At 38.5% G+C, this 16,712-nt stretch overlaps 1 protein-coding gene across 13 annotated transcripts in view; it reads right to left on the reverse strand.

Moving 5' to 3' along the window:
* Positions 1–16,311, reverse strand: part of Rfx3 (regulatory factor X3) — a 260,295-nt gene extending 243,984 nt beyond the window's left edge. For 5 of the 13 annotated variants that reach the window (XR_015632361.1, XR_015632356.1, XM_087575082.1 and 2 more), the window contains exon 1: positions 15,690–16,311. The gene's annotated coding sequence lies outside the window, so the exon portion shown is untranslated. 13 annotated transcript variants of the gene reach the window in all.
* Positions 16,312–16,712: the final 401 nt, after the last annotated feature.

Raw genomic sequence — 16,712 nt, forward strand, 5'->3', positions numbered from 1 at the left:
GTTTAAGGCCAGTCTGGTCTACAGAACGAGTTCCAGCCAGTATTACACAGAGAAAACCTGTCTCAAAAGAAATTACTGCTCTAATGGCAATTAAATTTTTGGATTGAATAAATGATAAAATAGCTGACTGCACAATACAGTCTGAGGCTTAATCAACAGATGATTGATTTCTCCTCCTAGGAAAGGACACTGGCTCCCATACAGTTTATAAAATCTAATATATGACCTTTCCTCAAGAAACGTACAATATGAAAATGTTGAACATTTAGAAAACGAAACTATAAAAGACAATTTCTAACTAGTACCATGGGTAACAAGTTTGTCATAAATGAGCCCCTTTAAGTTGGGATCACTCTTAACCTTACAAAAGACCAAGGGTTAAACTCCTGGTCAATAGTGCACTCTGGGATTCAAACCCAGAAGTGTTCATTTTAAGATTCATGGTTTTTTGGTTTTTGGAGGTTTTATTTTTTTTGGGGGGGGGCTATTTTGGGGGAGAGTTTTAGTTTGATTGATTGACTGATTGATTGATTGATTGATTGATTTGGTTTGGGGGATTTGTTTTCTTTTGTTTTGGTTTTTTCAAGACAGGGTTTCTCTGTACAGCCTTTGCTGTCCTGGAACTTGATCTGTGACCAGGTTGGCCTTGATCTCATAGAGATTCACCTGCCTCTGCTTCACAAGTGCTGGGATTGAAGGCTGCCACAACCTGTTTTTAACCAGTTTGTAATACAGTTAAGCCAGACTGGCTAGAGAAATGGAATTGCAGAGCCAAGTAATAAAGTGTGACTGTGAAAAGCACCAGAGACTAAAACCTCCAGTAGAAAATGCTAAGCAGTTTTGATAGCACAATGTAGAAAAAAATAAATTCATTTTAATTATTCTGAAAAATAGGCAAGGAGGAATCATTAAAACAGTGGGCTTCAACCTGTGGGTCACTAACCCTTTGAGGAGGGAGGGGGGGTCACAGATCATATATCCTGTATATCAGATATTTACACTAAGATTCATAACTGTAGCAAAGTTACAGTTATGGAGTAGCAACAAAATGTTAGGTTGGGGTCACCACAACATGAGAAAATGTATTAAGGGGTCACAACATTAGGAAGGTTGAGAGCCACTGCATTAACAGATTCTGGACCAGAAAAATATAAAACTATTATTTTATTAAAAAAGAAAGAAAGAAAAGGAAAAGGAAACTGTTAGAAGACATATTAATATAAATATACACCAATGTGAATGTGTATCAATTGAAGCAAATATGACCCAGGTTATAAATCCATAACATAAAAGCACATTTCCTGTTTTATATTCTTCCCCTTTATATGCAATAGATTAAACAGTCTAGTAAGTACTAACTTGTTCTCTAAATTCAGATTTTAATCTATGCCTGAAAGTATTGGGCACTCTCTTCATCTCAATTATACTTGTAAAACTTCCACTTCCCACTTTATGGCTCAGTAAGTATACTAGTGACAAAGATACATTTAAATGTAAACACGAATTGTTTTGATCACTTTCCACATTAAAAACAAGATCATCAGCTGAGCACAAAGCAACTCCGTGCAGTCTATTCTGAGGCCCACTTAATTCATATGAAATTGTACTGTTTTAAACCTCAGAGAGTTAGAACTGGGAACTTTCCAGCAAAAATGCAAGAGCTAACCAATATTTCGTCATACCTTTGTTTACCATATCTCCTTTTTTATTGAAGTTGAGAATAAATCCAATGGGAACTGTTTTACAAGAAGGTCTGTCTATGGGGATTTATCTTGTTAAGAGCAAATGACAAATGGTTTTCCCCCATAGGAAACCTGCTCTGGCTTTATATAAATGCATCCTTCAGATTTGGTGCCACAAATTAGACTGCAGAGAAATCAGGTTGTGCTGGTAAGCTCACTTGTCATCTTCTTGGTGACTCTCAGATAGACTGCTTCAAAAAGCCAACAGTGTTAATGTTCAATTTTCATCACAAACAGGAGAGCAAATGCAGTTCAAGATGGAGGTCAAAGATTTACTAATTCTGCAGCTGGGAAGCAGGGACAAGAATCCAGAGCCTTGGTAACTGCTTCTTCCTGCCGTAGTGTCCGACTGATTAATCGGTAAACACAATATTCTTCCAAAAACTCAAATTACAAAATTGCATATGCTATAACAGCATGGCTGTGTGTCGTGCTTCCTGTCACTATGGAGATAAGGGCAGTCTGCTCCAGTAGTCTTTCTTTGGGTGCATTCATTCAGACTTAAGAGTACAGCGACACCTTTAAAGCCCAGCGGACAAGCCTCAGCTTGTACCAACTACATGAGGGTCAATTATTTCACTCTCACTTCACCACAGAGTCACCCACAAGAAGTAGCATTTGCATGTTTCAAATTAACAAACAGATTCATAATAGTCCCCAAAATGACTGGAATCAAGTCGAATTCAATGGCAGAGCAGATGCTTAGTGGATGAGATCCTGGGTTCCATCTTCCCCATGCAAAACGTGAAAGCGTTCATACCAAGCATGAGAATCCATACACTTTTAACATCAACTATGACATTAAAAATACACAAATCACAGGGACAAAAGTTGTTTTCAATACTGTATTTTCATTTAGTGTACGACCTTTAAAGGGTTTCTAAAGGGCATAATTTTATTTCTAATTCACTGCAAAACAGATCAATTAAATAATTCTTGCCCAAGTTTTACAGCTGAAAATATTTTTAATGTACTCAAGATTTAGAGTGTAAAATTATAAAAGTTTCCATTCTCTAGAAAAGTAGGAAATATTAAAGTATCAACTATAGTAAGGATGGAGTTTTCAAAGCACCACACTTGTACTGTTTGCCTGTAAGGAGTTTTACACCAGCTATATGAAATGTGTCCGGGTGAAGAGTATGAAGTTCAGCAAACAAGTCACTTACCTCAGTTTTCTTATGTCAAGGTAAATGGGTGACAGAAAAGGGCTTCTCTAGATAACCCCAGTGCACATGAAATGTAAGCCCTCCAGTGTTAAGATGAAGACATCCTAATTCTGTCTCTAGTAGACTGGTACATGTGTGTCACTAGAAACGTGTGCAACTGTGGTAAGAAATCCACTCATCTCTCCTGTCCTCACCATACCCCCATCCCCCCCCACCCTACCCTAGCTTCTTCATCTGAGGTAAACCAGTAGAATATCATGGCATTTACAGTTCCAGACACAACGTCTGGTAGGTTCTGGATAAACTTTTTGGCTGTTTCTTTTTATATATTAAGAAACAGGAGTTCATCGCATTACTGCTGTTGTCAGGTGGCTATTCCAATATAGGACACATATACATCAGTACTGTTCTCAAGTTAGAAACACCTGCCTTTTAAATTATTTCACATAACAGAGGGACAATTTTTTAAAAAAAAAAAAGACAAAACAAACAAGCAAGCAAACAAAAACTCCAACTTGTAAAGGTTGATCAGAATAAACTGCTTTTTGTACACAGTTTCTAAATGCACAGAAAAGTTACTAAAACGAATGCTTAAGTTGGCATTGCCTTAGTTTCAAATGAAGTCCTCTATAAATATCACTTTATTAGTATTGTAATCCATGGTCTTTTGTTTTCTGATTTAATTTTTCATTTTGCTTAAAGTGTTTCACTCGATTTTTTAATTTTACTTCATCTCATTAATGGTGTGTGATTTGGGGGATTCAAACCCAGGGCTTTTAACCCATGAGTTACATGTCTAGCCTGAGCTATTTACAGACACTTCTTTATAGAAGTTCAGTTCCAGCACAAGATCGTTTAACCACGGCATAGGTTTGGTTACTTGGTATCACTCTGCTGCCCAGCCTGGCTACTTATCAGGTAACAGATATATTTTTAAAGACTGATATGAAATATTTTAAGTCACAGAAATTTTCATTAAAATCTTTAGATCAAACAATTAAAATAATTTAAAATATCAAGCCTTATTTAACATATGCATTTACCACTTGATTTAATAATTTCATACCAAAAATATCATCCTGTAAATAAAGAAATTGAGGTCTACATTTTGTGATTTTCATTCAAAGGTCAATAATTATAATCTGTAATGTATGTTATTCCATCACAGAATATATTCCAAAAGAAGAGTAATCCGGGGATGAGGAGCAGGTTTTTTTTGCTCTAGACTTCAGCATTTGGGGAATTGTTTCTTTCTTGACTCTATGACCTTGGTCAAAAAATACATAAGTGAAAAAATAAGCCCATGCATTTTATGAAGATACTGAATTCAGAGAACAAAATATTTTGAATGATAACACTGGTACATGGGCTTCTAGATGTCCCTTCTTTCAAAATGTGCCACAAAAACTTAACATGGCATTGAGTGGCTAACTTCAGTTTTTGAAGCAGTCCTTTGCTTCAGACAAGCTTGAACTCACTATGTAGCTGAGGACGACATCATCCTCTGCTCTCCTGCCCCCACCTCCACAGCACCGGGATCACAGCATTTGCCACCATCCATAGTTTATGCTATGTATGGTACTGGGGATGAATCCCAGGCCTCTGTACAAGCTAGTCGAGCAGCCTGCCTCCTGACACCACAACTACACATCCAGCTGAATATTCCAGAAGGCAGATGCTTCTCTTCCTTTGTCACATACAAATGGTTCTTAACTTTTTTATCCAAACCTCCTCAGAAGCAAGTCGGAATAATGACAGATCAAATACTAATTCCACCACATCTGAAAGGTTTCTCTCAAGGCTTTTCTCTACCCTTCAAACATGAGCTTCTGGCCTTAGACTCACTGGTAGGGAAACCCTGGCATTACTAAATAAATGACTTAGCCAGCAAGCAAAAACAAATTTCCTAATTTAATGTGCTCACAAGAAGCAATGTGAAGGTCAATCAATTCTCCATATTAAATCGTCATTTCAAATCTCCATTGAAACTGTTCTTAAATTGTACAATTGTAAATATATTTAAAACATCATAGGGTAAGGAAGGGTTGGAGTAACCTTCAGTAACGAGACTATTATGTACCTTTAATTTACTGAGCTCAGGAAAGGATCCCACCTTAGCCTCCAGTGTAGCTGAAACTACAGGCACGCAACAAGGCACACTTTGTCATGTAGCGGTAAGAACCAATATTAGTTGTCAAGTCTCTGAAGTAAGCACATGTGGTCATTACACCCTTCCACTCTGATGTTTTACACACACCAAAATATAAACAACTTAAGAACAGAGTCTTATAATACACATACGTATACACTCGCTTCCAAACTATACAGTTTTAAATATAAGATAACCAGAGATCCTTTCTATACCTAGCTTCTAGAAATGTCAAAATTTATACAAGAAAAAACAAGGTGCCAAAGCCTTATTGTAAATATTTGTGAAAAACTTTTAAATGTGGTAATACAAGGAAAACCTAAGAACCTAGGTAGTCCCTGTGTTCTGCCTTCTTCACTAGTTCAAATCCACAGACACCTCATTCAAGTGATTATTTTACTATTCTCTCTGATTTGTTCATCTACCCTTGTTTAATCTTAAATTATAATTTTCCTACTAATTTCATCCACTTTTCACTATCTCCTATCATTTCTTATCATGCCACATGTCCAAGTATCACTCATCAGCTTTAGCCTTCTATCATTAGAAATATTAAAACTAGATTCCCATAAACAGGAAAATGCAATTTTGAATTTAACATTCCAGTTTATTTTATTTTCAAACTAAGTCTTAAAAATCTAATAGAAATCTAAGCTGAGCCAGTTCACAATTCCTAAATTAAAATAGTGATGGGACCAAATACTCACTTATACAAATCTTTTATTAAAGCTAGACAACTGATATAACATTAAAAAATCTATATGCTGAAATATCCAAATATGTCTAACATTCTGGTAAAATGTTTTACAGTCAAATACTTCACTAGCTGTGTCAAACTGGAATCACATACAGGCCCTCAAGTGATACCTCTTTTCCTCTCCGTAATGGGCACTGTCTGTACTTTAGTGTTTCCAATAACATAATCCCTATCGCACTTACTCTGATTTTTATACCATACCTTCAGACCAACGTGTTGTTGTGGGCATGGGCTGCCACCTATGGGCATCATTTCAAAGATTTTTAAACCAAAAGTAAGTTAGAACTTTCAAAGTTCACATATAGTGTGTTTTGAAAGGAAATTCTAGACATCAATGGAAATTGATCAAAGCACAATGTTATGAGAAAGCTTATACTATGTTAAAGAAAGAAAGAAAGAAAGAAAGAAAGAAAGAAAGAAAGAAGGAAATAAAGAAAGAAAGACAGACAGACAGACAGACAGACAGACAGACAGAATCAGGTATCAGGATTGAAATACTCACGTCCTCTCGCAAGCTATTCTGATCATCATCTCCAGTCTACAGCTACCTGCACTCCTTTCAACCCCAAATAAATTTGTTCTCTCTCCAAATTCAAAGACAATAGAATCACACTTCGCTTAGAAAGTGAATGGCCCAAAATTTGCTCAGAGATAAACCGACACTCATAGCTACTCATTCAATATTATTTAAAATTTCAAAACTTCCAAACCTCAGCAACTTCTGAGGCACAGAATGATGGAATGCTAATCCAGCAATGTCATGTTGAACTCTATTTTAACTAAAATGAACCATCATTTTTGCCTTTGTACAACTCCGGCACATGCTAAAGTAGTTCCTAAAAGTCATCACACAATGTCTAGCACTGTTAAAAATGTTCCCAACCTCACACAAAAGTCACCTGAAGACCTTAATCAAACATTTCCCCCAATTTGGCTGCCTCAAGAACATAGCACTGAGGTGGAAAGGCTTAGAGTTCCTAGTTGGCCTCCAGGGTGATGATAATGCAGAAGACTGTGAGGAGAAAACAACGATCATCACAGTCTACTGCACTCAACAAAACGTGCATTAAAATAACTTCCTCAAGGTGTATACAAAATACAGACACACACCCTTACAAAACAGAGTATCTAAGCTGAACACCAACTTTACAAGCATCTCAACTGTGTAATCTTTTCAAACAAAACATTTTAAATGCCCTTTAGAGACTGCAACATAATCACAAAAAATACAATTTATTTCATTTTTCATGTACTAAATTTTTATGTTCAGTTTTAGGCATACAACATTAAAATACATGCTTTAAGTATATTTAAAGTTGTAAAGGAGAGATCCAGATTGCTACTACAGTAGTTTATGTTTTTATTAGTGTCCCTACAGATAGCACTATCAAAACTCATTGTCAAGATTTTTATCACATATAATCAGAAGCTAATAAGTTAAAGTCTAGTGTTAGATAATTTGGCTCTTTAAACAGGACAGTAAAAGCAAAGGAAAATGCTAGGTTTTGTTGCCTAAAATATATCCATAAATTCATCTATATAAAGCAAAGTATAAAGAGATGAATTGAGAAACTTCTTCAAACCAGGCATAATGGTACATACCTCTAATCCCAACACTTGGGGACAGAGCCAGAAGGTTCAAGAGTTAATGCCAGCCTGGCATGCTGAAATAAAGAAAAAGAAAGAAAGAAAGAAAGAAAGAAAGAAAGAAAGAAAGAAAGAAAGAAAGAAAGAAAGAAAGGAAGGAAGGAAGAAGGGAAGGAAGAAGGGAAGGAGGGAGGGAGGGGGAAGGAGGGGGAGGGAGGGAGGAAAGACAGACAGACAGAATCACATAGGAACATTCCTAAAGCACAATGCTGGCTCTTGAAAAAGAATCTTTTTAATCCAGTAGTACACTAATGACTAGAAAAATTCACATATATTGTCTTGAAGATAAATTAAGTAATTTAATAAAATACAATAAACATTTTAGTAAAGTAATAAAGTATCTATCCTTAAGGAAGTATATGTACACTGTACAACCATGCAGCAGAACAGGAACAAGACCAAGGAGGAAACATGCTGCTTTAGCCACTTCTGAGTCCTACCTTACCAAAGTCTGTGTCCCTGCAACATCTACATCCACTAGGACTTCACAATGCAGTAAAACATGAGAAATAAATAAGTTCCTGGTATTTAACAAGAGAAGTAGAATATTTAAATGTGTATAGTTCTGGCTCCCCCTTTAGTACCCATTCTAATTCCTCCACAGCTACAGTGTGAAAGGAAAAAAATTTCTAGACAGGCTCCCTTTGCAACCCTATCATTCAACTTTCAACCCTCCTGCCTCAAGTTCCTGGGTTCTTGGGTTGCAGGTATACGCCATTGAACACAGCTTGAAGAAACCTAACAAGCAAAGAGTCTCTGAACTGATTTGACACAGGGAGGGAGAGAGGGAGGGAGGGAGGGAGGAAGGAAGGAAAAAGAAGGAAGGAAACAAAGAAATAAAGAATACTGTACTCAGGGCAAAAAGTCAGATCCATTTTAGAAGTAATAGCTATACTAAAATATACACATATGCTATTAAACATACAAATCCAAGTGAAGTCCAGAAACTTGAATATGCTTATATTAACCAATTAAAATATCAATCAAAATAACTTTTAAATTATAAGAAAGACAATCTCTTTATCGTTCACACACTTCCCTGGAGAGCTGGTGAGAGCTGTGATACAGCAGCAGAGTATATGTGCTTTCCTAAGTATAAAACTGTTTTCTCCCTTAGCGCCTGCCTCTCCCCACACCCTCCCACCCTGTCCTCTGTCTATCCACACACTGGGAAAATTATGTCCTGTTTTAAATATCTCACTGGTGAGCAACAGGAGCCCCAACTGTCAGACACTTGTCTGGCACACATACTTAGAGAAGCTAGTTCCAGCAGGAGCTCAAGCTGTGAGGCTCAGCTCACTCCTATGTGGGTGAGGAAATCAGAGCACTTGGCCACTACTCTAAAGAAACCACCAAAATGGTAGAACCCTGAGACCTTGTCATAGGCATCCCCACTGCCTTATCACTGGGCCCAGGGTTTCTTTGTTGCTCTCCTCAGAAGAAACTACAAGTGAACAGAATGTGAGATTCTGAGACCACAGACAAACCACACACCAATTCCTGTGTCAGTAGCATGCTTCTGTCTTCCCAGGTTAACCTTGCCATGGATTCATAGGTTGTAAAAAGTTTGGAAGATCACACATTGTCTGTTTATCTGACAGATGGAGAAACTGAGCCCCACACATTTTATTAACTAGCGTAGTTTCAGTCAGCAGCAAACTAGGGACCTTTGTCCTCTTCACGCTCCTCTGACCACACTTGAGGCCCTTTGCTTCCCAGTCTGGTAACATTGTTTCCTTTCTTCTCTATCACTGCTGAATGTATCTGTCTCCTCTCACTTTTACTCAGGCCTGTTGCCTGACTGTTTTAATGTTCCTGTTAAGCTTCTACTAATCCCATACTTGTATTTTGCCTAAGGGAAATATAAAAACCCTTGGGAATCCCGGACCAGGCATTATAAAACAAAAGCAGGCAGTACTGACTGGCCATAACTGCTTCTATAAAAGAAAGAATACTTGAGTTAAGAGTCACCATAGGTATGGGAAACTGTGCAAACATTAATTTTGGATTAGCCTAGACATTTAACCCTTAAGTACTTTGCCTGAGGCCAATACATGCCCAGAAGAAATCTTTTAAATAAAAAAACATTCAAATTACACCACTAATATAATAAAGTTACAATTCTATTCAAGAAGGTAGAAATTCTCAAGAAAATAATGTTTGGGAGTGACACGGTGATCCATTTTCCATTTAAGTCGCATTTCCTAGCCTTCTTCCAAGGTTCCTTTGAAAGTCTATCCCATTTCAACTGGGCACAGTGGTAAGGCAGGGGTATCATCACCACACCCAGGAAACTGACGCAAAGGTATCATGAATTTAAGGCTAGCCTAGACTACACAGAGAATAAATGAATCATGTGTTTCCATTGAAGATTATGACTCTAATATGAGAAACTAATTAGTCAAATTGCTCAGAAAATAGAAATAGTTATTCAATACAAACTATCAAACAGCAACATTACAGAGGACAGTCAACTTGAAAATGTTATTTGAAACTTTTTAATATCTAAAAAGATCAAAAGATGTAGGTAAAATGTAAGTACCAGTCAGCAAATTATTCACCAATGCAAAATAAGTGTATCAGTGGTAGCTTCACATACTCTCCTTAGTAACGGTGCTGAGCAGCACAGTATAAAATTGTAGAATGCCTGCTAGTGAATTCATGTTTTAAAATGGTCTACACTATCTACTGTCATTACTTTTAAAGACTGTATGTAGCATTAAGTTGACCAAAAGAGCTCCAGATGTTTTCAAATACATTCATGTATAACATGTGAGAAGAAAATATAAGTGGAACAATGAAATGAGCAATGGAAGAGTAGAAGATAATGAAATGTTACATCATTATTTCTTAATACAAAAATCCCTAGACCAGAAAAGTTATGTAAACATAGTAAAAGGAGTCCATTATAAGCCTGTGGTGCAAAACTAACTAGCTTTGGAACAGCGTTAGTATGGTCTAAAATAAAATTAACTATCAAATGGTAATATAAAACTCTGATTGATATCTTTGTTTCAATTTTTTAAATGAGTAAAAGAGAATAATTATTTAATGACAGCAGATTAGTGGGAAAATGTTTCAAAACTTAAGTCCCATGACAAAGGGATAGTTAAATGACCATATCAAAATGATTCTTAAGTAGCAAAAACATTGGAAATTTTTTGGAAAAAATATTTTGGAAACATTGTGGGGGGAGGGCTTCTCAGCATTTCCTCACTGAAACACCCAACAGAAATTAAACATGCATCCTAAAGACTTCCCATGAATTTATCTCTTTGAAGTTGCATAGATGTCAGAAGATAGACAGGTTGAGTCCTGACTATTCAGATGAGAAAACTGAGTCTCAGTGAAAGCAACTAACTTGTCCACAGACACACAGTTAATAAGGTTAACTGACCTCTGACTAAAGCCTGTATACTTAGCCCATAATAGGATGTCCCATTCACTTATTAATACTCTAATACAAGTTACTTTCTCAACTTTCATTACATACACTTTGATATGAAATATAGGCTGCAAATGCAAAGCATGCTGATACATCCACAAATATATTTAAAACCTCAGTGGCATAAAATGACAAACTACATAGACTTATCTTTTAAAGAAAAATGACTTAACTATTGTAGTAAGACACATATGTGTTGGAACGGAGGATGCTACTCTCTTTTGAAGTTCTAGGATCAAGGTATTCCTGCATACAAATTGTTTCCACTTATAGTTACTTTTCCAGACTAGCGCAGTTAACCACTGTGGCAGAGTTGGGAGAGTACTGCCCCATTACCCAGATTGAAGTTTGTACAATGTAACTAGACTTTCCCAAGCTTCCTTGAAGAAAATACTAAGGTTATAAAATTTGCCACTGAGCATTCACTAGTTAAAATTATATTCAAAAGGGGAAGAAACCACTCAAAAGATGGAAAATGGAACTTAAAATTAAAATAAAAAAATCACACAGTGGGAGAGATAACTCAACATTAAGAGCACTTGTTGCTCTTGCAAAGAACATAGGTTCAGCTCCTAGCAACCACAGTTCCTGGGCATAAGAGTGAAATATCCTCATTTGACCAATGTATACAACTTTAGCACAAAATGCTAACATTAGACTGGACCAAGGCTATGCTCTCAGGGATCATTTCTATAGTTCATTACTGGATCTGATTTGTTATATATTATTACACATATTCTCTCTATATAGACAGACTTTCCTAAAAAATGACCAAGGCAGGCAGTATATTAAATGTTATACTTCACAGAAGTAACTCAGATGCTTAAATGAATAAGTAACTAAAATTTTCTTTACATAACAGTTCTAATCAATTCACATTTTAGAGAAAATAATCTTATACTGCAAACAGCACAGCACCCTCTGGTGTATCTATTACAAGATACATAAAATTCTCACAAATAAAGGGATAAATTTTAAGTTAAAAATAAGCCTTAGAAATCAATACAGCGATGCTTTCTGAATTTATTCCTGTTCATATATTTAACAGGTTTAAACAAAAATGATTTTTTAAAAATATCACTATAAATTTTATAGCAAATGTGATGTCAGAAAATTTGTTTCAATTTTAAAATGCTGAAACAAATAATGTTTTTCCAATTATAACTTAATGTAAGATAATGCTATAAATAAAATTCTTGAGGTATGGAATGACAAAATTTTACTGATTATATAAACTAAATTTCATTTTATTCAAACCCACCTTTTTACATATATGTGTAATATATACATATTTATACATATATTTATACATACATACATGTATATTTATATCTGTGAACCTCTGTAAGTTCTAAAACAATGCAGGAGATAGGAGACTGACACCTGTTTCAAGCAGCCACCTGTTTGTAACAAGCTAAATTAGTCAAATCCACTTAATCTTGGTTTTCCAAAATAAGGGAACACTATGCACCTCTGAACAGAAAAGAATTCAAAATCTATTTTGTGATGACAACTGGGAATATATACTAGAAGAATCAAAAGTTAGCAAATAATTCAGTGAGGGAAACTACTTTTAATGTAACTGCAAGTGAATCAAGGATACTTAGCCAAATGCTCAGCATAAAAACAATTTAGCAAACTTCATAATTTAGAAGTTGACTTATTTCTTATTCTTGTTTCTTATAATGCATTCTCACAATGAGGATCACTAAGCCACACTACTAGACGATTTAGGTAAAAACGTAACTCTTCCCACATATCCGATATCATTACCCATCCTTCTAAGCATGTGTGACCCAAAATTTTTTACTTTTCAATTCTTAAAAAGTTCCTCAATTAACTTGTAAATTTTTATAAAGATTGTTTAAAGTTAAAGAATTTCTCACCATCTAACTTATAAGCTATAAACCTGTGTATATCTCCACAGGATACAAGATTATTTGAATATTGGATAAATAATGCAATGTTTTACTAGGCATACATATCTCATGCCATGAGAGCACTGTGAGATGATGGAAAAACTCTAGGCATGCATTAATTTCTTATACACATATAAATCTACTATGCCTCTTCTCCATACAGTTTAATAGAATTGTGTAATAGACAATTCTATTGTATACGGGTATATTGTATATTGTGTATAATTCAAAAAGACAGATAGGCACCCTGGAATGCTCTGAATCACAAATATTCAGCTACTTAAACAGTATTTTACATGTTTAATTTCAAAGCACGATTACATTCACAGATTTCTGTTACTCTAAAACACTGGAAACAAAAAATGTCAGCCCACATTACAGTCCCTCCTAGGAAAAATATCACAGAAAAAAAGTCGAGCTAAATGGTATTTAACTTTGTATTAAATTTTAAAGATAAACTGTTATAACTCTAAGTTAATCCATCCATAGAACTACTTTATTTTAAAGTATCTTTAATATCAACTCTTAGAACACAAAGATTTGTTTTAAATGGACAGGCTATTTAACATAATCAAATGCTACATTTGATTTCAAATCAACTTGTGAATGGAAAAAAACTAAACTAAACATGCTTGATGAATGAAATGACTCAAACACTCTTGGACACTACAAATAAAAATATTAAGCAAAGACATTTTAGCACATACAATCTACTCAGCTAAAACATATGTGAATGCCATAAGACCTAGAAACTATCCCAAAACAACAGAACTCCTTTTAACTTCAGACCCAGGAGCTTTACCACCAAAAGTGTTCAGGCATTTGACACTCATCTGAACAAAAGGGGAAAAAAAAAGAAAAAGAAAAAAGGTGAAAAGGAAAAAGAAAAAGAAAAGTTAGTATTTGAGATGTGCACTGAAGACAGGTCAGGAATGGATGAATAACTAAAAAGAATTCTGAGAGATCCAGACAAACTTCTTTCAGAATCAAATATCAGCTTCATTTAAAAATAACAATCATACGGAAATGAATTGAAAAGTAAGGTTTTCCAATCCCCCAACTCTTACTTATTTTACAAAATATGAGCCTTAATGGCATTATAATTACCCAACCTCTCCATTGACGATCTCAAGAATAATTAATACTGTCACATTATTCACAGGCTGCTCTGTCAGTTAAATCAATAAATGTTTGCTGTTGGAAAGATTATTTAAATAAGCACTTTAAAATCTGAATTGGAAATTTCAATGTGCCACTACAATAGTACATTTATTTGTTTTAGCTCACGATCATTATCAATTTTTTTCTGATAACCTATTAATTATTATGCTGAAAATGAGCAAAATTAAAGGATCTGTAATTCCAGGTTAGCGCTAATCAAGAAGATACTACTTCAGAGCTGGTATTAAAATCTACAAGGCCAACTATTTTCTCTAAAGAAACACTTTAAAAGGAAGTTTTTTTTTCTTTTTCTTCTGAAAAGATTTAAATCATTGTCCAAAGAAAACCAAAAAGTCAACAAAAAGAATATGTTAAGTACACACATGCCTAGATCTTAACAGCCACAAAGAAAGTGAAATATACACACGTTTCAAGTTGAGAAGCTTCATACATTCTTTATGAACAACTTGACTTCAATTTCAACTCTCCAAGGGAAAGGAAGAGATGAAGATGGGAGGAAAAAAAAAAAAAAAACTCTCAAAGTACCATAACTGTCACAAATAGCGTTGTGAACTGAGTTCTCACAAAGCTTCCTTATGTCCTTTTCCTGTTCATCACAGACAAAGTCTAAACCACAATGAAAATTGTTAACACTCTCCTGTGGGGAGGGAGGTGCATCAAAGTGAAACAGAACCTCAGGACTACCCCTCCCATCTCCACAAGAAGGATAAAGCGCTGTCAGTAGCCACTAACCGAAGTAGCACAGATGCCCTGCATCCGGTTTAAATCACAAGCGCGCACACACACACACACACACACACACACACACACACACACACACACACACACACACACGCCGAAAAGGGGAGGGGGGAGAGGGAGAGGAGACAGAGGAGAGACAAGAGAGGGAAGGAGAGAAGAGAGACAGAGAAACAGACTTAAAAAAAAAATCTCTCAGAGCAGCAGAGGCCCCCTGGTTTCAGTGTGTGTACAAAGGGGGGCAGGGGGGAGAAGACTGCTGAATGGATATTAAGACTGTTTGCAGCACAAAGAAAAATACAGTTTTAAAAGAAAAAAAGAATCTCGTGAGGCCAGTGATGATCAAATAAGTGCAGTCCGTTTAGCAGCAGGCACAGAGGGGCCGAAACGAAGGGAGCGGGCTTCGGGAAAAGTTCACCGAGGTACCAGGATAAAAATAACAAAACCCCAACAAGGCCCGGCAAGTGAACAACAACCAGCACAGCGCAGCACCTTTTGGGGATCCCCCCGCTCATTGCTGTCTATTTCGATTTGGAAAGCAGCAGCCACCAGGCAGCTTTGCAAAGCGACGAATTAAAGAAAGAAGAGAGGGAGAAAGCGAGCCCCTTCTCTCCACCTGCCCCTCCTCCTGAGCGCCCGCGGACCTGGGGGGACGCTCCAACACCCGCGACGGACAGCGGCGGCTTTCTAGCCCGCTCGCCCCGCAGCCCCGGCTCCCGCTCCATCCCCGAGCGCCGAGGCCGGGCGGGCAGGCGCGCGGCGCCCACACCCCCAAGCCCGCCGCGCGCGGGTCCATTGTAAACAAGCCCCGGGGACCGAGCCCCTCAAGCGGCCGCAGCCGGTGTCAGGAGGGAGACCCCGCACAGCCACGCTCGCTCGCACACACGAACACACGCACAGACACACACGCTCCCACACACATGTAGAGACCGAAGAATATTCACCTTGGCTGTGGATTATTGTGGTGTTGTTGGTGGGTGATGGAGATGGTGGTGGTGGGGAGGAGGAGGAGGAGGAGGAGGAAGAGGAGGAGGAGAGGAGTAGTTGTTGTTGATGGGTAACAGTCGCCAGGACTACGGTGACTATGGCGCTTGATTCACAAGGCAACGGTTGCTATAACTCACAAAAGAGAGAGAGAGGGAGAGAGAGAGGGAGCGAGGGAGAGGGAGACACTCGCGCGGGGAGGGGCGGGGGAGGGAGGAGGGGAGAGGGCGGGCCCGAGAGCGCCGGAAGAAGCGGGTTCGGCGCCGTGACTGACAGCTCGGAGCCCGGGCGGGGGCTGCGGTCGGGATTCCGACGTCGGTTCCCCGAGGTGCGCTTAGACTTGGCGGGCCCGGGGTCAGTGCGAGTCTGCCTTGAGGAACCGTACTGCGGACGCCGGGGAAGCTGAGGGCTTAGAGGCCAGGGCTACTTTCCGTGAAATGAGCCCCGCCTGCCTCTGCCGCCAGCTCTGTGCCCAGAAGCCCCGCAGCCGCGAGAGGAAAACCGCGAAGCCAGGGGAGGGGGAGTGATGACGGACCCAACACTGTGTGAGACGCGCGCTACTGCGGAGGCAGACCCCACTTTGAAGAGCGGGCTCCACCCCCTGAATATACGTCATTTCCTGGGCGGATCCGGCTAATGTCCCGGATGTGATGAGCTCCTCCCCTCCCTCTCCTCTCTTCCCCCCGCCCCTCTCGGGACTTTTTTCCTCCCTCTCGGCGATCGCTAGTGGTGTTCCCCGGTCGTTTATCCCTCGCGGGTGATCCCTTTCCCAGACTCTCTGCGGCCGGCGCGGGCCTCCAGGGCCTCGGCCGTGCTCTCCCCTCCACGGTCCGCTTTCTCGCGCCTCCTGAGGCCGCGGGTCCGCGAGCGCGGGCGGCGGGGTGTGAGCGGTGCCTCCGCCGCCATCTTAGGGAGCGAGAGCCCGGGCGCGCGAACCGTGACCCATCTCGCTCGGCGTGGCAGCTACCTCCCTGCGGTACCGA

The sequence above is a fragment of the Rattus norvegicus genome, chromosome 1, assembly GCF_021556685.1.
Source record: "Rattus norvegicus strain SHRSP/BbbUtx chromosome 1, alternate assembly SHRSP_T2T, whole genome shotgun sequence".
In the NCBI taxonomy this organism is placed as follows: Eukaryota; Metazoa; Chordata; class Mammalia; order Rodentia; family Muridae; genus Rattus; species Rattus norvegicus.